This window comes from Piliocolobus tephrosceles, chromosome 9, assembly GCF_002776525.5.
Source record: "Piliocolobus tephrosceles isolate RC106 chromosome 9, ASM277652v3, whole genome shotgun sequence".
Classification (NCBI taxonomy): domain Eukaryota; kingdom Metazoa; phylum Chordata; class Mammalia; order Primates; family Cercopithecidae; genus Piliocolobus; species Piliocolobus tephrosceles.
The window spans coordinates 99,300,279-99,325,339 of record NC_045442.1 but is presented as its reverse complement, the minus strand read 5'-3'; the positions used below and the strand labels follow the sequence as shown (position 1 = coordinate 99,325,339).

Genomic DNA, 25,061 nt, shown 5'->3' with positions numbered 1-25,061 from the left:
ACAAGGTTTCCTCTAAGCATAGCTGTACCTATATCCCACACATTTTTATATATTGTATTTTCATTTAATTTAAGATATCTCAAATAGCATTTGTAATTTTTTTCATTGCTACATAAATTTCATGTAGAAATTTTCTATTCTACACGAATAGAATTCAAAGTCTATTGTTTAGTTTCCAAATATTTGAGAGATTTTCCAGTTGTATTTATGTTACCGATTTGGCACATAATTCCACTGTGATCAGAAAACATACTTTCATTTCTTTCTTTCAAATTTACTGAGACATGCTATGGCCTAGAATATGACCTTCTTTGATCTATTTTCCGTGTGCACTTGAATGCATATTGTGGTGTTCTATTTTTTTCACATGAAAGTTTTTAGTTTATTAATCTTCTCATGAAAAATCCATGATGGCTGCAGAAAACATCGTTGCAGCATCTTTACTCCTTCAGCTTTTTGCTAGCACCAGCATTGGCCTTTGCGGTCCCCTGACTTTCTTCGTTCTGTTCTTGCCTTCCTTTAATTGCTTTCTTGAGGTCTTTTACTTCTCATACAAGCCATGTCTTGCAAGTGTATGTCTGGGTCCATTTTTCTTTGCATAATCCAAGGAATCGTAAATCATGCCAAAGCCAGTTGTCTTGCCACCACCAAAATGAGTTCTGAATCCAAATACAAAGATGACATCCAGTGTGGTCTTGTACCTTTTGGCGAGTTTTTCCCAAATTTCCGTCTTAGGTACTGTTGCCTTCAGGGTATGAAGGACATCAATCATCATTTGTTTCCTCTGAAGTAGTTGGCTGGTCATGAACTTTCTAAATCAGATAGTTACTGTGTCATTCAAGATGGTAGTCAATCCTTAGACGGCCAGGAATGAAAAGAGTGCTGTTTTGTGGTGGAGTGTTATGTAAATGCCAATTAGGGCACGTGGGTTGACAGTGTTGTTCAAACCTTAAATATCCTTACAATAGAGGAGTTATTAATAAGTTATTTTAGGCAGTTAGTGAGGGTAAAAGAGTTCTTGGTAACATTTTCCTTTAATAAAAAGCAGCCCCAAAAACACTTCTTTTCTAACAGAAAACAGCCTGAAAAGTCAAGCTGCAAGCAAGCTGGAAGCTTGCATATGTAAATGCCAGGAGCTGTACCTGGAATCCAGGTACATTCCAACATGTACCTGGATTCTCCCTCCCTTTTCTTTGTTACCACATGTATGGGTGTCATGGCACCAGCCAGGTAAAGCCACGTGTGCAGGTGTCGTGGCGACAGCCAGGTAGAAGCCACATTTGCATAATGAAAGATTAGGGTGGGAGGGCTAGTTCCTTTGTGGACTACGTAAATGGCACACCTGGTTACATGAATCCCTGGGCCCTATATATATCAATCACCGCCTTTTCAAGCCTCTCTACAAAATCGATCAAATCCCACCCCCAACCTGGAAACTCTCCCTTGGGCAACCCACTTTCTCAGCACGAGAAAGATTTCTCTCTCTGTCTTCTTTTTTGTCTATTAAACTTTCCGCTCCTAAACTCCTCATGTGTGTCCGTGTCCTTAATCTTCTTGGTGGGAGACATTGAACCCTGGGTATTTACCTCAGACAATGGAGCTGCTTCACTTATTGATTTTTTATGTATTTTTTTTATAATTGCTTAGATTGGAGTGTTGAAATCTGCAACTGTGATGGAGAATTGACTCACTTATCCTTTTGGTTCCCTCAGTGTTTGCTTCACGTAGAGACGTTCCTCAGTGATACTGTAGGTTTGGTTCCACACACTGTAATAAAGCAAATCACATAAAAGTTTTGGTCCCCCAGTGCAAACAAAGTTATGTTTACACTATACTGTAGTCTAGTGTGTGCAATAGTATTATGTCTTTATAAACTATGTACATATGTTCAAAATACTTTACTGCCAAAAATTTTTGACACAGAGACACAAAGTGAGTACAAGCTGTTGGAAAAATGGTGCTGATACACTTACTCAACACAGGGTTGTCACAATTTGTAAAAAATACAAAATCTGTGAAGTACAATTAAGTAAAACACAATAAAATGAGGTATGCCTATCTTTTGAAACCTTTCATTAGGAGTATACAAATTTAAAATTGTTGTATTTTCTTGGTAAATTAAATCTTTATAAAATGTGCCACTTGATTCATGGTAATATTCATTGTTCTCTCTTTCACTTTGTGTGATACTAACGTAGCCACTCCAGTTGTCTTTTCATTCATTTTTCCTGAATATGTCTTTATTCATCCTTTTATGTTTAACCTCTGTGTTTTTGTAGTTAATGTCAGTTTCTTGTAGTTAGCATACTTTTGGATCTTGATTTTTTAATCCAGCTTAATGAATCTCTGTCTTTTAATTTGAGTGTTTTGATAATTGATACTTAATGTAATTGTTGATATGGTTGAGTTTAAATCTATCATCATTATGTTTCTAAATATCTCATCTGTTCTTTTCTCCTTTTTTTTTTTTTTTTTTTTTTTTGAGACAGAGTCTTGCTCGTTGCCCAGGCTGGAGTGCAGTGGCGTGATCTCGGCCCACTGCAAGCTCCATCTCCTGGGTTCACACCTTTCTCCTGCCTCAGCCTCCCGAGTAGCTGGGACTACAGGTGCCCGCCACCACGCCCAGCTAATTTTTTGTATCTTTATAGAGAGGGGGTTTCACCGTGTTAGCTAGGATGGTCTCGATCTCCTGACCTTGTGATCCGCCAGCCTCGGCCTCCCAAAGTGCTGGGGTTACAGGTATGAGCCACTGCGCCTGGCTCTTTTCTCCTTTTTTTGCTTTTGCTTTGCTTTGGATTATTTGAGTTTTATTTACAACATAATTTTATGTCAACATTGGTTCATTAGTTATATCCCTCTTTATTTTTTTTAAGTGGTTGCTCTAGGGTTTACAATATGTATCTTTTTTTTTTTTTTTGAGACAGGATCTCACCCTGTTACCCAGGATGGAGTACAGTTGCATGATCTTGGCTCAAAGCAACCTCTGCCTTCTGGGTTCAAGAGATTCTCCTGCCTCAGCCTCCTGAGTAGCTGGGATTACAGATGCATGCCACCATGCCCAGCTAATTTTTGTATTTTTAGTAGAGACAGGGTTTTGCCATGTTGGCCAGGCTGGTCTCAAACCTCAGGTGATCCACCCACCTCAGTTTCCCAAAGTTCTGGGATTACAGGCAAAAGCCACCACGCCTGCCCTACAATATACATCTTTAACTTACCATAGTCAGCCTTCAGCTAATATTATATTACTTCACATATGCTGAAATAATCTTTCAACAGCATATTACCATTTCTTCTTTGTCTCCTGTATAATTGTTGTCATGTATTTCACTTCTGCATATATCATAACCCTCAAATATATTGGTTTTGAAAGACATCAAAAATAAGAAAAAAGCCTGATATGTATTCAGATATTTGCCATATCTCATGCTATTTATTCCTTTGTTTATATCCAAGTTTCTATGTAGAATCATGTTGCTTTTATCCAAATAACTGTTTTAAACATTGTTTGTAGTGAAAATATGCTGGTAGTTAACTACTGCAGCTTTTGCGTATCTGAAAATTCCTTATTTGACCTTCACTTTTGAAAGGCGTTTCTCATAATGCTCTCCATTATCTTCTGGCTTGTATTTTTTTTTTTTTTTTTTTTGTGATTGAGTTTTGCTCTTGTTGCCCAGGCTGGAGTGTAATGGTGCAATCTTGGCTCACTGCAACCTCCTTTTCGAAGTTCAAGCGATTCTCCTGCCTCAGCCTCCTGAGTAGCTGGGATTTCAGGCATGTACCACCATACCTGGCTAATTTTTGTATTTTTAGTAGAGACAGGGTTTCTCCATGTTGGTCAGGCTGGTCTTGAACTCCTGACCTCAGGTGATCCCACCCGCTCGGCATCCCAACCAAAGTGCTGGGATTATAGGCATGAGCCACTGTGCCCAGCCTTGTATTTTTGTTGTTGTTGTTTTTTGAGTCCGAGTCTCACACTGTCCCCCAGGCTGGAGTGCAGTGGTGCGATGTCCACTCACTGCAACCTCCATTTTCTGGGTTCAAGCGATTCTCCTGCCTCAGCCTCCCAAGCAGCTGGGATTACAGGTACCTGCCACCATGCCCAGCTAATTTTTGTATTTTTAGTAGAGACAGAGTTTCACCATGTTGGCCAGGCTGGTCTTGAACTCCTGACCTTGTGATCCACCTGCCTCGGCCTCTCAAAGTGCTGGGATTACAGGTGTGAGCCATCATGCCTGGCCAATACATAAAATTTTTAATTGTCAACTATAACTCAGTAAAGTTGGGGAAAAAGATTTAAGGTGGTGCTTAGTAGATTATCTTATCTGGACAAAAGAGATCCTCAGACTTTTTGTGAATATAAAGTTTTGTCTCCTTGTGGCTTTAATCTTATCTTAATCTTTTATGAATATAAAGTTGTGTCTCGTCTGTGGCCTTAATCTGTATGACCTGATTGAATATATTTGCACATGGGTACTGGCCATTAATTTCTTTTCTGTGAAATGCCTTCATTTCTTATCATTTTAGAGAAGGGGATGTTCTTCCAGGGAATATAATGAGCATCACCTCCATTGAGGTAGATGCACTTGAAAACACTGAAATACCAGTCTCCTGAACATTTCGGCCAACAGAAGCAGCCCCTCCCTCTAGCTAGGAGACAGCAGAATTCCACTGCCTGGAAACCAGGCAAAGGTCTCACCTAAGGCAGACAGATTGCAAGATGACACTTGTTGCCGGGCGCGGTGGCTCAAGCCTGTAATCCCAGCACTTTGGGAGGCCGAGACGGGTGGATCACGAGGTCAGGAGTTCGAGACCATCCTGGCTAACACAGTGAAACCCCGTCTCTACTAAAAATACAAAAAACTAGCCGGGCGAGGTGGTGGGCGCCTGTAGTCCCAGCTACTCAGGAGGCTGAGGCAGGAGAATGGCGTAAACCTGGGAGGTGGAGCTTGCAGTGAGCTGAGATCCGGCCACTGCACTCCCGCCTGGGCGACAGAGCGAGACTCCGTCTCAAAAAAAAAAAAAAGAAAAAAAAGATGACACTTGTTCTTCTAAAAATCTGCCTTTGTTTATTCTTACTACATCTAGACAAATAACTGGGTTTGGTCTCAGGTAGGTCTAGGCCGGGAAGTACTGTCCCTATAATAAGAGACAATCTATTATCCTCCTCACCCCAAAACCTGCAGGACTTGGGTAATATGTACTAGTAGCCAGGAGAGCAAGTATGAAAGTGTATATTGAAGGTATTGTTTGTGTGGGCAGGGGAATGGAATATAAATCCGGATTGGGGAGAGTTTATTGATGGGGATTCACATCAGTGTGAGTCTTCCATGACTCATGATTTAACATCCTGGCAAGGATGCTTGTGACCTATCCTAACATTCTTCTGCATTGAGACTTAAAACTATGGCCCAAATTAAATGAGGTAAAGTTGCCAACACTGCCCTGACAGAATAATAGAAAGGGTTCAGATGGTTTAGAAAACTGGTCATGCTAGAATGAATTCATCATGTAGAACCCAGAAACTTACCAGCTCATTATGTTCTCTAGAAGAACATTCCCTTCTCTAAAATGATAAGAAATGAAAGCATTTCACAGAAAAGAAATTAATGGCCAGTACACATGTGGAAATATGTTCAATCAGGCCATACAGATAAAGGCCACAGATGAGACACAACTTTATATTCACAAAAGATTAAGACAAGACTAAGGCCACAACGAGACAAACTATATATTCGTAAAAGTCTGAGGATCCCTTTTGTCCAGATGAGATAATCTACTAGGCACCACCTTAAATCTTCCTGAGGTCTTTTCTCCCGACTTTATTGAGGTATAGTTGATAGTTAAAAATTTTATGTATTTAAGGTAAACCACTTGATGATTTCATATATATATACACTTCGAAATATTCACCACAAGCAAGGTAATAACATACCCTTACCTCATATAATGACCTTTTTTCCTTTTTGTGGTAAGCACACTATAAACAAATTTCAAGTATACAACATTGTTAACTATAGTCACATTGCTGTACATTAGATCTCTAGAACTTACTTATCTTGAAACTTTGTACTCCTTGGCCGACATCTCCCCATCTTCCCCTCCCCACAACCCCTGATAACCACCATTCTACTCTGTTTCTTTTCTTTTTCTTTTTTCTTTCTTTTTTTTTTTTTTTTGAGATGGAGTCTTGCTCTGTTGCCCAGACTGGAGTGCGGTGGTGCAATCGGCTCGCTGCAACCTCCACCTCCAGGGTTCAAGCAATTCTCCTGCCTCAGTCTTCTGAGTATCTGGGATTACAGGTGCCTGCCACCACACCTGTCTAATTTTTGTATTTTTAGTAGAGATGGGTTTTTGCCATGTTGGCCAGGCTGGTCTCGAACTCCTGACCTCAGGTGATCCGCCTGCCTCAGCCTCCCAAAGTGCTGGGATTACAGGCATGAGCAACTGCTCCTGGCCTCTACTGTTTCCATGAGTTTTACAGTTTCATTTTTTTTGAGACAGAGTCTCAGTCTGTCGCCCAAGCTGGAGGGCAGTGGCGCAATCTCGGCTCACTGCATAGGTTCCACATTTAAGTAAAATCATACAGTATTTTTCTTTTTGCCTCTCACTTATTTCACTCAGCATAATGTCTACTAGTTTCATCCATGTTGCCACAAACAGTAGGACTTCCTTCTTTGTTAAGGCTGAATAATATTCCATTATATATATATTTGTATAATGTATACATTATATACATATATATATATGTAACATACACATATGCCTTATCCATTTACACACCTTCTTTATTCATTCATCCCTTGATGGGCATTTGGGTTGTTTCTATATCCTGATTATTATGATATTGTGAATAATGCTGAAATGAATGTGGGACTGCAGCTGTCTCTTTGAGATATTGATTTCATTTTCTTTGACTATATATATATATATATATTTTTTTTTTTTTGAGATGGAGTCTTGCTCTGTTGCCCGGGCTGGAGTGCAGTGGCCGGATCTCAGCTCACTGCAAGTTCCGCCTCCCGGGTTTATGCCATTCTCCTGCCTCAGCCTCCCAAGTAGCTGAGACTACAGGCGCCCGCCACCTCGCCCGGCTAGTTTTTTGTATTTTTAGTAGAGATGGGGTTTCACCGTGTTAGCCAGGATGGTCTCGATCTCCTGACCTCGTGATCCGCCTGTCTCGGCCTCCCAAAGTGCTGGGATTACAGGGTTGAGCCACCGCGCCTGGCCCTCTTTGACTATATATACCCAGAAGTAGGATTGCTGGGTTATAAGGTAGTTCTATTTTTAATTATTTAAGGACTCTCCATATTGTTTTTTCATAAAGGCTGTACCAATTTATATTCCCACTAACAGTGTAAAAGAGTTCCCTTTATTTCACATTCTTGCAAACACTTGCTATCTTTCATCTTTCTGATCCATTCTAACAAATATTAGGTGATAGCTCATTGCGATTTTGGCTTGCATTTCCCTGATGATTAATGAAATTGAGCAACTGTTTCATATACCCTTTGGACATTTGTATGTTTTTTGCATTTTCAGGTCCTTTGCCCATTTCAAAATCAGGGTTTTTTGTTTGTTTGTTTGTTTGTTTTTTCTATTGAGCTGCATAAATTCCTTATATATTTTGGATATTAATTACTTATTGGACATTTGGCTTGCAGATATTTTCTCCCATTCCGTTGGTTGCCTTTTCATTCTGTTGGTTGTTTTCTTTGCTATGCAGAAGCTTTTTGGTTTCTTGCAATCTCATTTTTCTATTTCTGTTTTTGTTATCGGCTTTTGACCTCATATCCAAAAAATCATTCCCCAGTCCAATGCCAGGAAGCTTTTCCCCTATGTTCTCTTCTAGTGGTTTTATGGTTTGAGGTCTTACATTCAAAATGTTGACTTGGTTTTTGTATTTGGTGTGAAATAAGGGTCCAATTTCACTCTTCTGCATGTGAACATCCAGTTTTCCCAAAGCTACTTCTTGAGAGATTGTCCTTTCCTCATTCTGCATTCTTGGCACCTCATCAAAGATCAATTGACCATAGATGCATGGATTCATTTCTGGTCTGTCTATTCTGTTCCATTGGTCTATATGTCTATTTATATTCCAGTACCATACTGTTTTGATTATTGTTGCTTTGTAATATATTTTGAAATCAGGGAGTGTGGTGCCTCCAGTGTTGTTCTTCTTTCTCATGATTGTTTTGGCTATTCAGGATCTTTTGTGGTTCCATGTGAATTTTAGAATTTTTTTCTACTTATGTAAAGAATGTCATTGGTATTTTCATAGGGATTGCATTAAATCTGTAGATCACTTTGGATAGTGTGAACATTTTAACAGTATTAATTTTTCTAATCCATGAACACAGAATGTTTTTCCATTTATCTGTATCACAAATGTTTTATAATTTTCATTTTACAAGTCTTTTACCTTTTTAAGTTTATTCCTCAGCATTTTATTGTTTCTGTTATTATTATTTTGAATTGAATCAATCCTTCCTTTCTCTCTTTCTTTCTTCCTCTCTTTCTCTCTCTCTCTTTTTTTTTTCAAAAGGGTCTGATTCTGTCACCCAGGCTGGAGTGCAGTGGCATGATCTCAGCTCATTACATCCTCCACCTCCTGGGCTCAGGCCATCCTTCCACCTCATCCTCCAGAGTAGCTGGAACTATAGGTGCATGCCACCATGCCCAGCTAATATTTGTATTTTAGATACAGACAAGGTTTTACTATGTTGCCCAGGCTGGTCTTGAACTCCTGGGCTCAAGCCATCTTCCCACCTTGGACTCCCAAAGTGCTAGAATTATAGGTGTGAGCCACCATGCCCAGCCTGAATTGTTTTCTTTTTTTTTCTTTTCTTTCTTTCCTTTTTTTTTTTTTTTTTTTTTTTTTTTTGAGATGGAGTTTTGCTCTTGTTGCCCACGCTGGAGTGCAGTGGCATGATCTTGGCTCACTGCAACCTCCGCCTCCCAGGTTCAAGCGATTCTCCTGCCTCACCCTCCCTAGTAACTGGGATTACAGGCATGTGTCACCATGCCCAGCTAATTTTGTATTTTTAGTAGAGACAGGGTTTCTCCATGTTGGTCAGGCTGGTCTCGAACTCCTGATCTCAGGTGATCTGCCCTCCTCAGCCTCCCAAAGTGCTGGGATTACAGGCATGAGCCACCGTGCCCGGCCCTGAATTGTTTTCTCGATTTCCTTTTTGGATAGTTTACTGTATATAGAAACATGATAGATTTTTGGATGTTGATTTTGTACCCTACAGCTTTACTGAATTTATTAGTTCTAACAGTTATTATTGTTGTTGGGTCTTTAGGGTTTGTTTTTTTTTTATAGGATTATGTCATTTGAAAATAGAGATAATTTTACTTCTTTCTTTCTGATTTGGATGTCTTTTATTTCTTTTTCTTGTCTAACTGCTCTGGCTGCAACTTCTTGGGCATCCTTTCCTTGTACTGGATCCTTGTACAGAAAACCTTTCAGTTTTTTTCCCCATTGATTACAGTGTTAACTGTGGACTTTTCATATATGATCTTTATTGTGTTGAGGTAAATTCCTACTATACCTATTTTGTTGAGAGTTTTAATTCTGAATAGACGTTGAACTTATCAAATGCTTTTTCTGTGGCTATTGAGATGGTCATATTGTGTGGTTTTTTCCTTTCATGTTGTTAAAGTATTGTATCACACTGATTGATTAGCAAATGTTGAACTATCCTTACATCTCAGAAATAAATCCCACTTGGTCATGTTGTATGATCCTTTTAATGTACTCTTGAATTCAGAATGCTAATACTTTATTGAGGATTTTTGCACCTATGTTCACCAGGGGTATTGGCCTATAGGTTTCTTTTCTGGTAATAATTTTATCTGGTTTTGGCATCAGGGTCATGCTGGCCCCATAGAATGAGTTTGAAAACGTTTGAATTTGAAAATGTTATGAGTTTGAAAATGTTTCTTTGTCTGGTTTTTGGAAGAGTTTAAGATGGACTAAGTCTTTGAATGTTTTGAAGAATTCCCCCATGAAGCCAGCTGGTTCTGGGCATTTTTTATTGGGAGATTTTATTATTATTATTATTACTGATTGAATCTCCTTATTTGTTATTGGTGTGTTTAGGCTTTCTATTTCTTCTTGATTCAGTTTTGGCAAATTGTATATTTCTAGAAATTTGTCCATTTCATCTAGATTATACAGTTTTTTGGCATAAAATTATTCAAATTAGTTCCTTATGATCCTTTTTATTTCTGAAGCATCCATTGTAAAGTGTCCTTTTCTTTTCTTTTTTTTTTTTTTTGAGACGGAGTTTTGCCCTTGTTGCCCAGGCTGGAGTGCAATGACGCAATCTACGGCTCACTACAACTTCCACCTCCCGGGTTCAAGCCATTCTCCTGCCTCAGCCTCCCGAGTAGCTGGGACTACAGGCATGTGCCACCACAGCTGTCTAATTTTGTATTTTTAGTAGAGATGGGGTTTCTCCATGTTGTTCAGGGTGGTCTCGAACTCCCAACCTCAGGTGATCCACCCGCCTCGGTCTCCCAAAGTGTTGGGATTACAGGCTTGAGCCACCGCACCCGGCAATGTGTCCTTTTTTCATTTTTGATTTTATTTATTTGAATCTTCTCTTTGTTTCTCTTAATCTAGCTAAAGGTTTGTCCATTTTGTTTGTCTTTTCAAACAACCCACTCTGTTTAATTGTTTCTCTTTTTTTATTCTCTGTGATTTATTTCTTCTTTTTCTTATTTTCTTCCTTCTTAAAACTTTGGGCTTAGCTTATCGTTCTCTTTCTAGTTCTTTGAGTTGAAAAGTTAGGTTGTGTATTTGACATTGGTATTCTTTTTTTAATGAGGGTATTTATTACTATAAACTTCTGCCTCAGTACTTACTGCCTTTGCTGTGTCCCATAGGTTTTGGTACATTGTATTTTCATTCTCATTTGTCTCAAGATACTTTTTAAATTCCCTTTTGATTTCCTCTTTGACCCAATGGTTGCTCAAGAGTGTGTTGTTTCATTTCCACATATTTGTGAATTTTCCAGCTTTTTGGCTGTTATTCATTTCTAGTTTATTCCACTGCAGTCTGAAAAGATACTTGGAATGATTTGTCTTCTTAAATTTGTTAAGGCTTGTTTTATGACTGGGCTTCTTTAAGATGATTATTTTGAATTAATCATCAGACAGTTTGTAGAACGCCATTTCCTTGAGTTCAGATACTACGAAATTATTGTGTTCCTTTAGTGGTGTCATGTTTCCTTGATTTATTGTATTTCTTATAGCCTTGTATTGATGTCTACACATTTGAGGAAGCACTCAACTCTTTCAGAATTTATAAACTAGTTTTCATTATGGGAAAAGAGCTTTACCTACAGGTGTGTGTGAGGGTGCCAGCTGGGTTGGTGCAGTGATTTCATCTCAAGGAAGGGTGCAATTGTATAGTTTCCATGTAGTTCCCTCACCTGAGGCCGGTTTTGGCAGATTGTGGGAGTGACCAAGACTGTGGGTATCTGAGAAAGTCCCGAGAGTTCTTAGGGTCCTCAGAGGTGAAAGTTACTGAGGTCCTCCTGTTCTCCTTTTCTCCAATGAGGAGCAATTATGGCTTCAGGACCCAAGGCACAGGTGTGCCTGCTGTGGTGGTAGCTTCAATGTTTGAGGTTCAGTCATTCCCACTGAGGCAGTAGTGTCTATTTCTGCAGCATGGATGCTCATGAGTGGCTGTGGGTTGGGGTCTGAAGCACAGGTGTGTGTGGAGCAACTATAACTCTGGAGTCCGGGCATGCATGTGGTTGCAGGCAGGAGGAAAGAAGGTGAAAGCTTCAGCTTATGGTGGCCCAGCAGTGCCTCCTTCTGTAGGGAGGCACAATGATATCTCCTTTTCTGCAGAATCCATAGCTGCAATGGCTGTTGAGGTCTTCAGTGTCAAAGGTTGTTGGAGTCCCCTGACGAGCAGGTCACCGGAGACTGCTGTGGCACTTTCCACGTAGTTGACTGCTGTGGCACCTTCCACATAGTTGATAACTTCCACGTAGTTGATACTGACAGGCCTTTTCTTTTCTTTTTTTGAGATAGAATCTAGCTCTGTTGCCCAGGCTGGAGTGCAGTGGCGCAATCTCGGCTCACTGCAACCTCCACCTCCTGGATTCAAGTGATTCTCTTGCCTCAGCCTCCCAGTAGCTGGGATTATAGACACACGCCACCATGCCCAACTAATTTTTGTATTTTTAGTAGAGATGGGGTTTCACCGTGTTGGTCAGGCTGGCCTCTAACTCCTGACCTCGTGATCTGCCCTCTTCGGACTCCTAAAGTGCTGGGATTACAAGCATGAGCCACTGCGCCCAGCCTGCCCTTCTATTTTCCTAGCCATCTCCAGATGTCTCAGCTATGCCAATCTCTCCAGTGATCTGGGTGGGGTGAAAATAAAGCAGATTCAGGCAGCGCACCCAGAGTTTCAGGAAGCTGATGGCCTACTCTGCTCTTTTTTCCTATGAGGGGAACTTATGGACTGGTGATTCCTCTCTCAGCACTGAGCTGTGCCAGCCTAGGAGATGGAATAATGCAAAAAACATGAAACTGTTCTTCCTCCCGTTTCTGTACAATTTAGTTTCTTTTTCTTTTTGTTTTTCTTCACTGCGTCACTGCAACTTCTTGATTATTTCTTTTCTTTCTTTTTTTTTTTTTTTTTTTGAGATAGAGGGAGTCTCGCTCTGTCCCCCAGGCTGGAGTGCAATGGCAGGATCTCGGTTCACTGCAACCTCTGCCTCCTGGGTTCAAGTGATTCTTCTGCCTCAGCCTCCTGAGTAACTGGGATTACAGGTGCCCGCCACCATGCCCAGCTAATTTTTGTATTTTTTGTATTTTTTTTGTAAAGACAGGGTTTCACCATGTTGGCCAGGCTGGCCTTGATCTCCTGACTTGGTGACCCGCCTGCCTCAGCCTCCCAAAGTGCTGGGATTACAGGTGTGAGCCACCACACTCTCAGAGCATTTTTTTGTTCATGGGTATCTGTCTAATTATTGTTTTATGTAGGGGGACAAAGGCTGGAATCTCCTAGGCTGCCATCTTGCTGATGTCACTACAATCTTCCTGAAATCTTTTTGTTTTTTTTTTTTTTTTTGAGACGGAGTCTCACTCTGTCACCCAGGCTGGAGTGCAGTGGCGCAATCTCAGCTCACTGCAAGCTCCGCCTCCCGGGTTTACGACATTCTCCTGCCTCAGCCTCCCGAGTAGCTGGGACTACAGGCGCCCGCCACCTCGCCCGGCTAGTTTTTTGTATTTTTTAGTAGAGATGGGGTTTCACCGTGTTAGCCAGGATGGTCTCGATCTCCTGACCTCGTGATCCGCCCACCTCGGCCTCCCAAAGCTCTGGGATTACAGGCTTGAGCCACCGCGCCCGGCCTCTTCCTGAAATCTTAACAAAGGTTGTTAAAGCCACACTTTGATTTTATCTTTACCTTCAGGGCATTATTTCTTTCTTGAAAACCTTTTAAAAGATGAAGGGCTATTTTCACTCTCCAGTCCTGGCTCCTCTGTGTTTCCTCTAAATTGTGCTTTACACAAATAGCGCAATTTAGCTAATTCCCTGTTTTCTGTTTCTTGTTATGCACAACTTGATAATTGATGTTTTCACCATTCTGCCTTGAATGAAACCCCCTTCACTATATCTGAAATTTTTTTAGGTGCTTTTTCCGTCTTTCATGTTAGTGCAGGGGATACTATTGCCAATTGTTGAGCTGCTGCCTAACATGGGTCAGCATTTTTCCTGTTTCTATCTAGCAGTTTTCTCACTGCTTCATAGTTTCCATTGATCATTTGCTTGTCATTTCTTTCAGCTTGACTAGCAGTTTCTTTTTGACATTTCCGGCCTTTGCCCACAGTCTCAAAGCCAATGCCACATATTTTGGGTTTTACTAAGACAGCATAACACTTCTGGTACCAACTTATGTATCAGCCATTCATTGCTCCTTAACAAACACCCCAAACTACTGCGGCCTCCACCAACAACTATTTTATTTAGCATACAAATCTGTAGATCAGCTATTTTCTTTTCTTTTTTTTTTCTTTTTCTTTTCTTTTTTTTTTTTTGAGATAGAGTCTTGCTCTATCACCCAGGCTGAAGTGTAGGGGTATGGTCTTGGCTTACTGCAATCTCCACCTCCCGGGATCAAGCGAAGATCAGCAATTTTAGCTGAGTGGTCTCTTCGGTCTGGGCAGAGTTCAGCTGTTCTTAGTTGGGCTTACTCATATTTGGGTCTTAGCTGATGCCTCAGATGGCTTGGCTATCAGGGATATCTGGAGGCTTTGTTATCCTAATCCCTCATTTTTCAGCAGGCTAGCCTAAGCTTATTGCTATGGTAGTGGAAGCATTACCGGCAGCACAAACGTAATTCTCAACGCACAAACGTTCACATCTCTGTTTCCATCACATGTGCTATTGTCGCACTAGCCAAGGGAAGTCACGTGGCCCAAAGAAGTGAATACAGGGAGGGAAATTATAGTGGCTATGTCTAAATAATCTACCATAAAACACATTATTTGCTTCTATTGATACATAATCTGTAGGGTATTTGAAATCATGTGACTATCCTGATTCTCAACTTTTTTTTTTTTAAGACAGAGTCTCACTCTTTCTTGCCCATGCTGAAGTGCAGTGGCTTGATCTTGGCTCACTGCAACCTCCGCCTCCAGGGTTCAAGCGATTCTCCTGCCTCAGTCTTCTGAGTAGCTGAGATTACAGGCATGTGCCACCACGCCTGGCTAATTTTTATATTTTTAGTAGAGACGAGGTTTCGCCATGTTGGTCAGGTTGGTCTCAAACTCCTGACTTCATGATCTGCCCACCTCGGCCTCCCAAAGTGCTGGGATTACAGGCATGAGCCACTGTGCCTGGCCTGTTTTTCAACTTTTTATCTGATGATTTTAGCATCCATTAATAATCCTTGACTGGCCAGGCACAGTGGCTCACGCCTGTAATCCCAGGACTTTGGGAGGTCAAGGCGGGTGGATCACTTGGGGTCAGGAATTCGAGACTAGCCTGTCCAACATGGCAAAACCCCATCTCTACTAAAAATACGAAAATTAGCTGGGTGTGGTGGCATGCACCTGTAATCCCACCTACTTGGGAGGCTGAGGCACAAGAAATGCTTGAACCAAGAGCGGAGGTTGCAGTGAGCTGAAACCGTGCCACTGCTCTCCAGGCTAGGTGACAAAGCAAAACTGTGTCTCAAAAAAAAAAAAAAAGAAAGAAAAAAAAATCCTTGACTATATTGATTATTACATTTGGAGTTACGAAGTGGTGACTTTGTATTTTATTCCTTCTATATTTATTAGCTGGAAATCAGTAAAGAAAAATTCTTTGCCTGGCCAACATGATGAAACCCCGTCTCTACTAAAAGTACAAAAATAATTAGCTGGGCGTGGTGGCACATGCCTGTAATCCCAGCTACTCAGGAGGCTGAGGCAGGAGAATTGCGTGAACCCAGGAAGCGGAGGTTGCAGTGAGCTGAGATCACGCCACTGCACTCCAGCCTGGGCAACAAAGAGTGAAACTCCATCTCAAAAAAGAAAGAAAGAAAGGAAGAAAGAAAGAAGGAAGGAAGGAAGGAAGGAAGGAAGGAAGGAAGGAAGGAAGGAAGGAAGGAAGGAAGGAGAAGAAAGAAAGAAAAAAGAAAGGAAGAAAGAAAGAAAAAAGAAAGGAAAGAAAGAAAGGAAGGAAAGAAAGATTATTTCTTTTCCTCTCTTTTCTATATCTCTCTTTGTGATTATCACTATGTACTCAGGTATTTTTAGTTATTTTAGTATTTTAGTTCAGTGGGTTATAATTGATAAACTCTCTTTTATTTTTCCCTTTTGTAGCTGTTACCCAAATTATCTCAAATTTTGCTAGTGAGATCTCCTTCAAACTGAATTCTATGTCCTTTTGACATGAGCTCATTAGCGTTTGAGCTCTTCCTTCTTTTTGGAAGAAGATGCTGATATTTCATGTTTAACTCAGACTTTCTATGCCTTGGGCTCTGGGATCAGCCAAAGGATTTCTAATTTCTCTAAGGATCCTTAATTCTTTTAAAGGGACAATGGATTTTAGAAACCAAGAACTGTGCATCAGATATATTAAGTTTTCTGGAGTGTTGTTTTTAGACTTTTCCTGTGTCTGCTGCTAGAAAATACACACACACACACACACGCGCACACACACACAATCATGAATTTATACCGATATCTCCAATTTAAAGCTGACACATAGGATTCTCCTTCACTTTCCCCTACCCCCACCTATCTGTCCCCCTCCCCCAGACACGGTCTCACTCTGTCACACAGGCTGGAGTGCAGTGGCACAATCACAGCTCACTGCAGCCTTGACCTCCCAAGCTCAAGTGACCTCCCACCTCAGCCTGGTAAGTAGCTGGGACTGCAAGTGTGTGCCACCATGCCTGGCTAATTTTTGGTACTTTTTGTAGAGATGGAGTTTCACCATGTTGGCCAGGCCGGTCTCAAACTCCTGGAGTCAAGTGATCTGCCTGCCTTGGCCTCCCAAAGTGCTGGGATTACAGGTATGAGCCACCACGCCTGGCCACTTTTCCCCATTTTATATTCACATACATGAAGAAATTTAGTTTGTGACAAAGATAGTACTTCAAATCAGTGAGGAAAATGTGGTTCATTCGACACACTACTTGGGACATCTGGCTATCAATTTAAACACAAAAAATATTCAGTTAAACTAAACAAATTTCAAACTGGCTATAAGAGCTGGGAAAATAAGTACAAAGCTGTTAAATATTAGAAAAAATATTGGGAAAAAAGTTTATAATCCTTGCAATGGAAAGCCGTTCCTTAAAAAGACCCCTGAAGTCATAAAGGAAAGGCTGACTGAGGAGGCAATGAGCGACCCTGCACAACATCCTTGTTCACAAGCGCAAGAGGTGGGATTGCTGGGTCACACTCTGATATGGTTTTGCTGTGTCCCCACTCAAATCTCTTCTTGAAGTCCCACATATTATGGGAGGAACTCAGTGGGAGGTAATTGAATCATGGGGACAAGTCTTTCCCGTGCTGTTATCGTGATCGTGAATATGTCTCATGAGATCTGATGGTTTTTAAAAAAGGAGTTCCCCCGCACAAGCTCTCTCTCTTTGCCTGCCGCCATCCATCAAAGAGGAGACTTTCTCCTCCTTGCCTTCCACCATGATTGTGAGGCTTCCCCAGCCACGTGGAACTGTGAGTCCATTAAACCTCTTTCTTTTGTAAATTGCCCAGTCCCAGCTATGTCTTTATCAGCAGCATGAAAACGGATTAATACACAGTCCTTGTGAATTTCCAGTTTCGAGAGATAGTGTCACATCATATTCCAAATGGGCGGACGGGCACAGTGGCTCGTGCCTGTAACCCCAGCACTTCAGGAAGCCAAGGAGGGTGGATCACCTGAGGTCAGGAGTTTGAGACCAGTCTGACCAACATGGAGAAACCCCATCTCTACTAAAAATAGAAAACATTAACTTGGCATGGTGGCTCGTGCCTGTAATCCCAGCTACTCAGGAGGCTGAGGCAGGAGAATTGCTTGAACCCTGAGGGCAGAGGTTGCAGTGAGCCACTTCACTGCAGTCTGGGTAAAAGACGGAAACTCCGTCTCAGAAACAAGAATCGAATAGGAACTGCATGTTCATATTTTAACAATAACAATAGCAGATAACTAGCTGTCTCTTTGAAGGTGTTGAAGGAAGGTCAGAGCCCAAAAGTCAGATTCCAGACCTCCACTTTCTCTTTCTTTCTTTCTTCTTTCTTTCTTTCCGTTCTTTCTTTCCTTTCTTTCTTTTCTTTCTTTTCTTGCTTTCCTTCTTTCTTTCCTTCTTTCTTTTCTTTCTTTTTCTTTCTTTCTTTTCTTTCTTTCCTTTCCTTTCCCTCCCTCCCGCCCGCCCTCCCTCCCTCCCTCCCTTCCTTCCTTCCTTCCTTCCTTCCTTCTTTCCTTCCTTCCTTCCTTCCTTCTTTCCTTCCTTCCTTCCTTCTTTCTTATCTTGTACTTTTTTTTAAGACAGAGTCTCCGCCGGGCGCGGTGGCTCACGCCTGTAATCCCAGCACTTCGGGAGGCCGAGGCAGGTGGATCATGATGTCAGCAGATCGAGACCATCCTGGCTAACATGGTGAAACCCCGTTTCTACTAAAAATACAAAAACAAAAAATTAGCCGGGCGAGGTGGCTGGCGCCTGTAGTCCCAGCTACTTGGGAGGCTGAGGCAGGAGAATGGCGTGAACCCGGGAGGCTGAGCTTGCAGTGAGCCGAGATCGCGCCACTGCACTCCAGCCTGGACGGCAGAGTGAAACTCGTCTCAACAACAACAACAACAACAAAGACAGAATCTCACTCTGTCACCCAGGCTGGAGGTTAGTGATGCGATCTCCCACTTCAGCCTCCCCAGTGGCTGGGACTCCAGGCACGTGCCACCACAACCGGCTAATTTTTGTATTTTTTTAGTAGAGACAGGGTTTCGCCATGATGGCTAGGCTGGTTTCAAACTCCTGACAGTTAATTCACCTACCTCGGCCTCCCAAAGTGCTGTGATTACAGGCGTGAGCCACAGCACCCAGCCCCTGATATTTTAACAAGAGTAACTAGCTGTCTCTTTGACAGTCTTAAAGGAAGATCAGAGCCCAGAGGTCAGATTCCAGACCTCCACTTTAAAATGCTACAGAGCCAGGTCCACACACAAACTCGCAGGAGGAACAGCAGTATGCAGCAGGATTAGTTAACTGTCGTCAGGGATCTTTGAGGTCTCACACTGCTCCAGGGCTCCTGTGGAGGCCTTGGCCTCTAGGAGTTTGATTATTATTTACTGAGTCTGCTCAGCATCCCTGGGAAGGCAAAGGCCTTGGGTACATCATGGACACATCTAGGGGCTGAAAGGTCTCCCGATGGACAACACAGAGGAAGGACTAGACATGCTGAACATGTTTCAGAGAATTAGTGATAAAATCCTCCCTCTGATTCTGCCAGGTCAGCCCTGAGTTGAGGTAGTGTGATGGGGCCTTGGAAACGCATGTCAACATATGTCTCTGGCTCCGGATTCCAAGGGACATAGGGTGGTTCCCCAAAAGATTAAACATTGAATTACCATTTGATCCAGCAATTCCTCTTCTGGGAATATACATGCAAGAATTTAAAAGCAAGGACCTGAGCAGTCATTTGTTTTTGTTTTTGTTTTTTTTGAAACGGAGTCTCTCTCTGTCACACAGGCTGGAGTGCATGACACGATCTTGGCTCACTGCAACCTCTGTCTCCTGGGTTCAAGCAATTCTCCTGCCTCAACCTCCCAAGCAGCTGGGATTACGGGCATGTGCCACCACGCCTGGCTAATTTTTGTATTATTAGTAGAGACGAGGTTTTGCCACGTTGGTCAGGTTAGTCTTGAACTCCTGACCTCGCAATCTTTCCGACTTGACCTCCTAAACTGCTGGGATTACAGGTGTGAGCCACCATGCCTGGTCCTGAACAGTCATTTGTACACCAATATTCATAGCAGCATTATTCAGAGTAGTCAAAACATGAAAGCAACACAAATATTCATCAACAAATGAATAGATAAAATGTGGTATATACATACAATGGAACATTAGCCTTAAAAAGTGATAAAATTCTGACACATGCTGTAACACAGATGAACTCTGAAGACATTATAATAAGTGAAACAAGCCACAAGAAATAACAATACAAAATAACAAACAGAATAACACACCAAAAAATCAAATACTGTGTGATTCCTCTTACATGATGCTGCTGAATGAATTGTGTCTACTCAGAATTCATGTGTTAACGCCCCAACTCCCAGTGTGACTGTATTTGGAGGTAGGACTTTTATGGAGATAATGAAGGCTGGACCGGCCACCACGCCCGGTTAATGTTTTGTATTTTTAGTAGAGACAGGGCTTCTCCGTGTTGGTCAGGCTGGTCTCAAACACCTGACCTCAGGTGATCCACTCGCCTTGGCTTTCTGAAGTGCTGGGAAGGTCATCAGGGTGTGGCTCTGATCCAACAAGATTTGTGTCCTTATAAGAAGAGACAGAGGCTGGGCATGGTGGCTCACGCCTGTAATCCCAACACTTTGGGAGGCCAAGTCAGGCAGATTGCTTGAGGTCAGGAGTTCAAGACCAATCTGGCCAACATGGTGAAACCCCATCTCTACTAAAAATACAAAAATTAGCCGGGCATAGTGGTGCGCACCTGTAATCCCAGCTACTCAGGAAGCTGAGGCAGGAGAATCTCTTGAACCTGAGAGGCGGAAGTTGCAGTGAGCGGAGATCGCGCCACTGCACTCCAGCCTAGGCAACAAAGTGAGACTCCATCTTAAAAAAAAAAAAAAAAACAACTTTCATTTCCAAAAAAAAGACACAGAGACCTCTGTTTCTCCCCGCCACCTGAGAATGCAGTGAGAAGGCCGCAGCCTACAGCTAGAAAGAGAGCCCTCACCAAAACCAACTATACTGGCACTTTGATCTCAGGCTTTTGGCCTCCAGAACTTCAGCCTGACTGTTACGTTACCCAGTTTATGATATTTTGCTGTGGCAGCCCAAGCTGACTAAGACATGCGAGGGACTAGAGTAGCCAAATTCATAGAGACAGAAAGTAGAACAGTGGTTACCAGGGGCTAGGAGGCGAGGGGACTAGGAAGTTACTGTTTACTTACAGTTTCCGTTTAAGATGACAAAAAATTCTGAAGGCGGATGGTGGTGATGGTTACACAGCAATGTGAATGTATTGAATGCCATTGAACTGCACATTGACAGATGATTAAAATGGTACATTCGCCGGGCGCGGTGGCTCAAGCCTGTAATCCCAGCACTTTGGGAGGCTGAGACGGGCGGATCACGAGGTCAGGAGATCGAGACCATCCTGGCTAACACGGTGAAACCCCGTCTCTACTAAAAACTACAAAAAACTAGCCGGGCGAGGTGGCGGCGCCTGTAGTCCCAGCTACTGGGAGGCTGAGGCAGGAGAATGGCGTGAACCCGGGAGGCGGAGCTTGCAGTGAGCTGAGATCCGGCCACAGCACTCCAGCCTGGGTGACAGAGCGAGACTCTGTCTCAGAAAAAATAAATAAATAAATAAATAAATAAATAAATAAATAAATAAATAAATAAAATGGTACATTCTACATTATCTATATCTTACAATTTTAAAAATTAAAAAAAAAAGAAAAAAAGCTCAAAAAAAAAAAAAAAAAAGAGTCTAAGGGACATTTTATGGCCTCTCTGGAATACTGGTTCTGTATGGTCAGCCTGGGTCAAGCTTCCACCTTTCCTGTCATCTTGTCACAGGCACACTGAAGATGTTCTGCTAGTGGCTTTGGGATACACACAGTTCAGCAGATGAGACACAGGAGAACATTTTAATTTCTGTCTAAATGAGCTCTAGAGCTCTGCTGTCACTGAATTTAAAAGTCTTTTTCCCAAGAGTAAAAAAAATTCGGGAAGGAAAAATGCATGCAGCTGGAGCCTGAATGAGCAGTTTTGTCTCCCAAGACCGGAAAACACCTGTTCCCAGCAGACTTTCTATTGAATTTTATATGGCTTTCAAAAATAGCACACTTCTTAGCTGACTGGCAAGATTTAGTAATGTTTGGTTGTCTTCCACAATTTTATCTAAGCTCTAGCAATCACACAACATTTTATTTATTTTTTAGCAGGGAAACGGGTATACAAAATTACTGTCATAGCTTCCCTAGATCAACTTGTAGTTTTGATAAATCCGGAAGCTTGTAACAGCAAAGCACATGTTGTTAGAAAGCGCTGGAATCAAGATACACAACCAGAAGGGGCTTGAGGCGACAGAACCCTGCGACTCTGGGCAGGGGCTCTTGGGCCAGCAGTGTTAGTAGATTCTCAGAGCTTGCTAGAAATGCGGAATTTTCATCTGTACCCCGGACCCACTGAATCAAAACCTGCATTTTCACAAAATCTCCAGGAATATTCACTAAAGTTTGAGAAGCTCTGAGAGTGACCTTCAGAACTTCCTCAGTGGAATTGCCTGAACACTGATTAAAAATGCATATTCCTGGGTCCTGCCCAACACCTGTGAAAATTACCCCATTATAATTCTTAGGCAAACGAGCTTCAGAACTATCGCAGTAGGTGTCTTTTAGGAAGGAAAGCCACTCTGGCGGGGTGCAGTGGCTCATACCTGTAGTCCCAGCACTTTGGGAGGCCAAGAGGAGAGACCAAGACTTGCCTGGGTAATGTAGCGAGACTACCGTGTCTAGATATATATTAAAAAATTAGCTGGGCACAGTGGCACATGCCTATAGTCCTAGTTATTAAGAAGAATCGCTTATGCCTGGAGTTCGAGGCTGCAATGACCTATATGATTGAGCCACTGCACTCCAGCCTGGGTGACAGTCACCCAGCAGTAACCTGTCTCAAAAAAAAAAAAAAAAAAAGGCCAGACACAGTGGCTTACACTGTAATCCCAGCACTTTGGGAGGCCAAGGCTGGTGGGTTACCTAAGCTCAGGAGTTTGAGACCAGCCTGGCCAACATGGCCAAACCCTGTCTCTACTAAAAATAAAAAATAAAAATTTAAAAATTAGCCAGGTGTGGTGGTGCATGCCTGTTGTCCCAGCTACTCGGGAGGCTAAAGCAGGAGAATAGCTTGAACCTGGAAGGTGAAGGCTGCAGTGAGCCCAGATGGCACCACGATCACACCACTGCACTCCAGCCTGGGTGACAGAGTGAGTCTCCAGGGGGAAAAAAAAAGAAAGAAAGAAGGGAGGAAGGAAGGGAAGAAAGAAGGAAAGAAAGACCCTTTGTGCTAGTGGAATTTGAAGGGCCCTTTGCTCTCCACTCCCGGTTTTGTTACAGGAAAGGGGTCCGGATCCAGACCCCAAGAGAGGATTCTTGGATCTCGTGCAATAAATAATTCAGGGCGAGTCCATAAAGTGAAAGCAAGTTTATTAAGAAAGTAAAGGAATAAAAGAATGGCTACTCCATAGACAGAGCAGCCCCACGGGCTGCTGGTTGCCCATTTTTATGGTTATTTCTTGACTAAATGCTACACAAGGGGTGGATTACTCATGCCTCTCCTTTTTAGACCTTATTGGGTAACTTCCTGATGTTGCCATGGCATCTGTAAACTGTCATCGTGCTGGTGGGAGCGTAGCAGTGAGGACGACCAGAGGTCACTCTTGTCGCTATCTTGACTTCGGTGGGTTTTGACTGGTTTCTTTAGTGTAACCTGTTTTATCAGCAAGGTCTTTGTGACATGTATCTTGTTCCGACTTCCTCTCTCATCCTGAGACTTAGAATGCCTTAACCACCTGGGAATGCAGTCCAGTAGGTCCCAGCCTCATTTTACCCAGCCCTTACCCCAGATGGAGTTGCTCTGGTTCAAAGGCCTCTGACAGTTTGAATGCATTTTCAGGACGTTTCTATCATTCTAATTTCATTCTCTCAATCTCCATTTCTTCCCACCCCACCACACGCCAATACAATGGGGTTGAGATAAGAAAGGAAGCCAGGGAAAGACAACCTTTGCACGAAATTTTCTGAAGGATAAACTCTAAAAGGATGCAAAGCTCAGACTTCTCACCAGGCTTACCGTGGAGTAGCCTCCGGATGTGTCATCAGGACTGGGTGTGGCTGAAACCACTTTCCTCCTCCCAGGCAGTAGTGTTAATGACCTGGCAGCTTCTCCCTCAAAGGCTTACCTTTGAAAAACCAGACCTGTGTGTGGTGAGACCCAAGGGCCTGGGAAGATTCCTCCCCAGCTCACAGTCATGTCTGAGATTTCACCACCTGAGCTCTGCTTCTCCACGGCTGGGAGCACCGATCTGCGATCTGTGAGCTGTTCCAGCAAACACTGCAAAGAGCATTTGTTGATTTAGGTCTTTCTGCCCAGGCATCTAGTTGAGAGGATAATCTTACTGGCTGGAGGTAAAGGCCAGGGGTCTGGGAAAAGAGAAGCGTGCAGTAGTTGGGGTACAGGAGGGGGAATGGACACCGAGAGGTGTCACCCACTTCTTGTGGGCTGAAGACCAACATTGGCCAGCTGAGATAAAAGCATATATGGAGAGCTATGGCGACCGCCCTGGCGACCCGTGGGGCCTGGATAAAGGTAACCAGAAATTAACTTCCAGAGCTGTAGGAGATAGTGTGAACTGGATGTTTGTCCTGCCCCTTTACCCTGCAGAGGAGGAGGCTGAGTTCCTGCGAGGCCTTGGCAACCTGCCGGACTGCAGTGTGGCATGGTGTGGGACCAGACTGTGGCTCTGGAGGGCAGTGCAGCCTCTCTCCAATGCATCTCTCTGCCTTCAGGCAGGAAGCCAGAAAACAGGGTTTGTAAGAACTGAGTCCCAGGCTTGCATGTGATAATACGTTTTATATCTGCACCAGATGGCAGGCAGCTTATTAAAAGAATGGGCGTTAGCGTCAGCTAGACATGGGTTCAAATCTGAGCCACTTATTTGCTCAGGTGATGATTCAATTTTGAGATAGGGTCTCACTCCCTTCACCCAGGCTTGGAGTACAGTGGTGGAATCATGGCTCACTACAGCCTCAACTTCCCAGGCTCAGGTGATCCTCCAACCTCAGCCTCCTGGGTAGCTGAGATTACAGGTGTGCGCCACCACACCTGGATAATTTTTGTATTTTTAGTAGAGACGGGGTTTCTCCATGTTACCAGGCTGGTCTTGAACTCCTAGGCTCAAGTGATCCTCCCACCTCAGCCTCCCAAAGTGGTGGGATTACAGGCATGAGTCATCATGCCTACAGGTGATGATTCTGAGTTTCATTTCCCACATCGATAAAATGAGAATATGAGTACAGTTTTCTTTCTGAAAATTCAGTGAGCATATGAATGAGAATCCAAAAGATCCCTCTGGGTATCTCTTATTAAAGTGTAGATTCTGGATTAGTTATTGGGGGTTGCTGAGAATCTGTATTTCTTTTTTTTTTTTTTGAGCCGAAGTCTCACTCTTGTCCCCAGGCTCTGGAGTGCAGTGCTATAATCTCAGGTCACTGCAAACTCCGCCTCCCAGGTTCAAGCGATTCTCCTGCCACAGCCTCCCAAATAGCTGGGATTACAGGCGTCTGCCGCCATGCCCAG

General features: G+C 42.8%; 1 pseudogene; it reads right to left on the bottom strand.

Moving 5' to 3' along the window:
* Positions 1–440: 440 nt before the first annotated feature.
* On the bottom strand, positions 441–24,203 carry LOC111546688 (annotated as a pseudogene).
* Between the last annotated feature and the right edge of the window lie 858 nt (positions 24,204–25,061).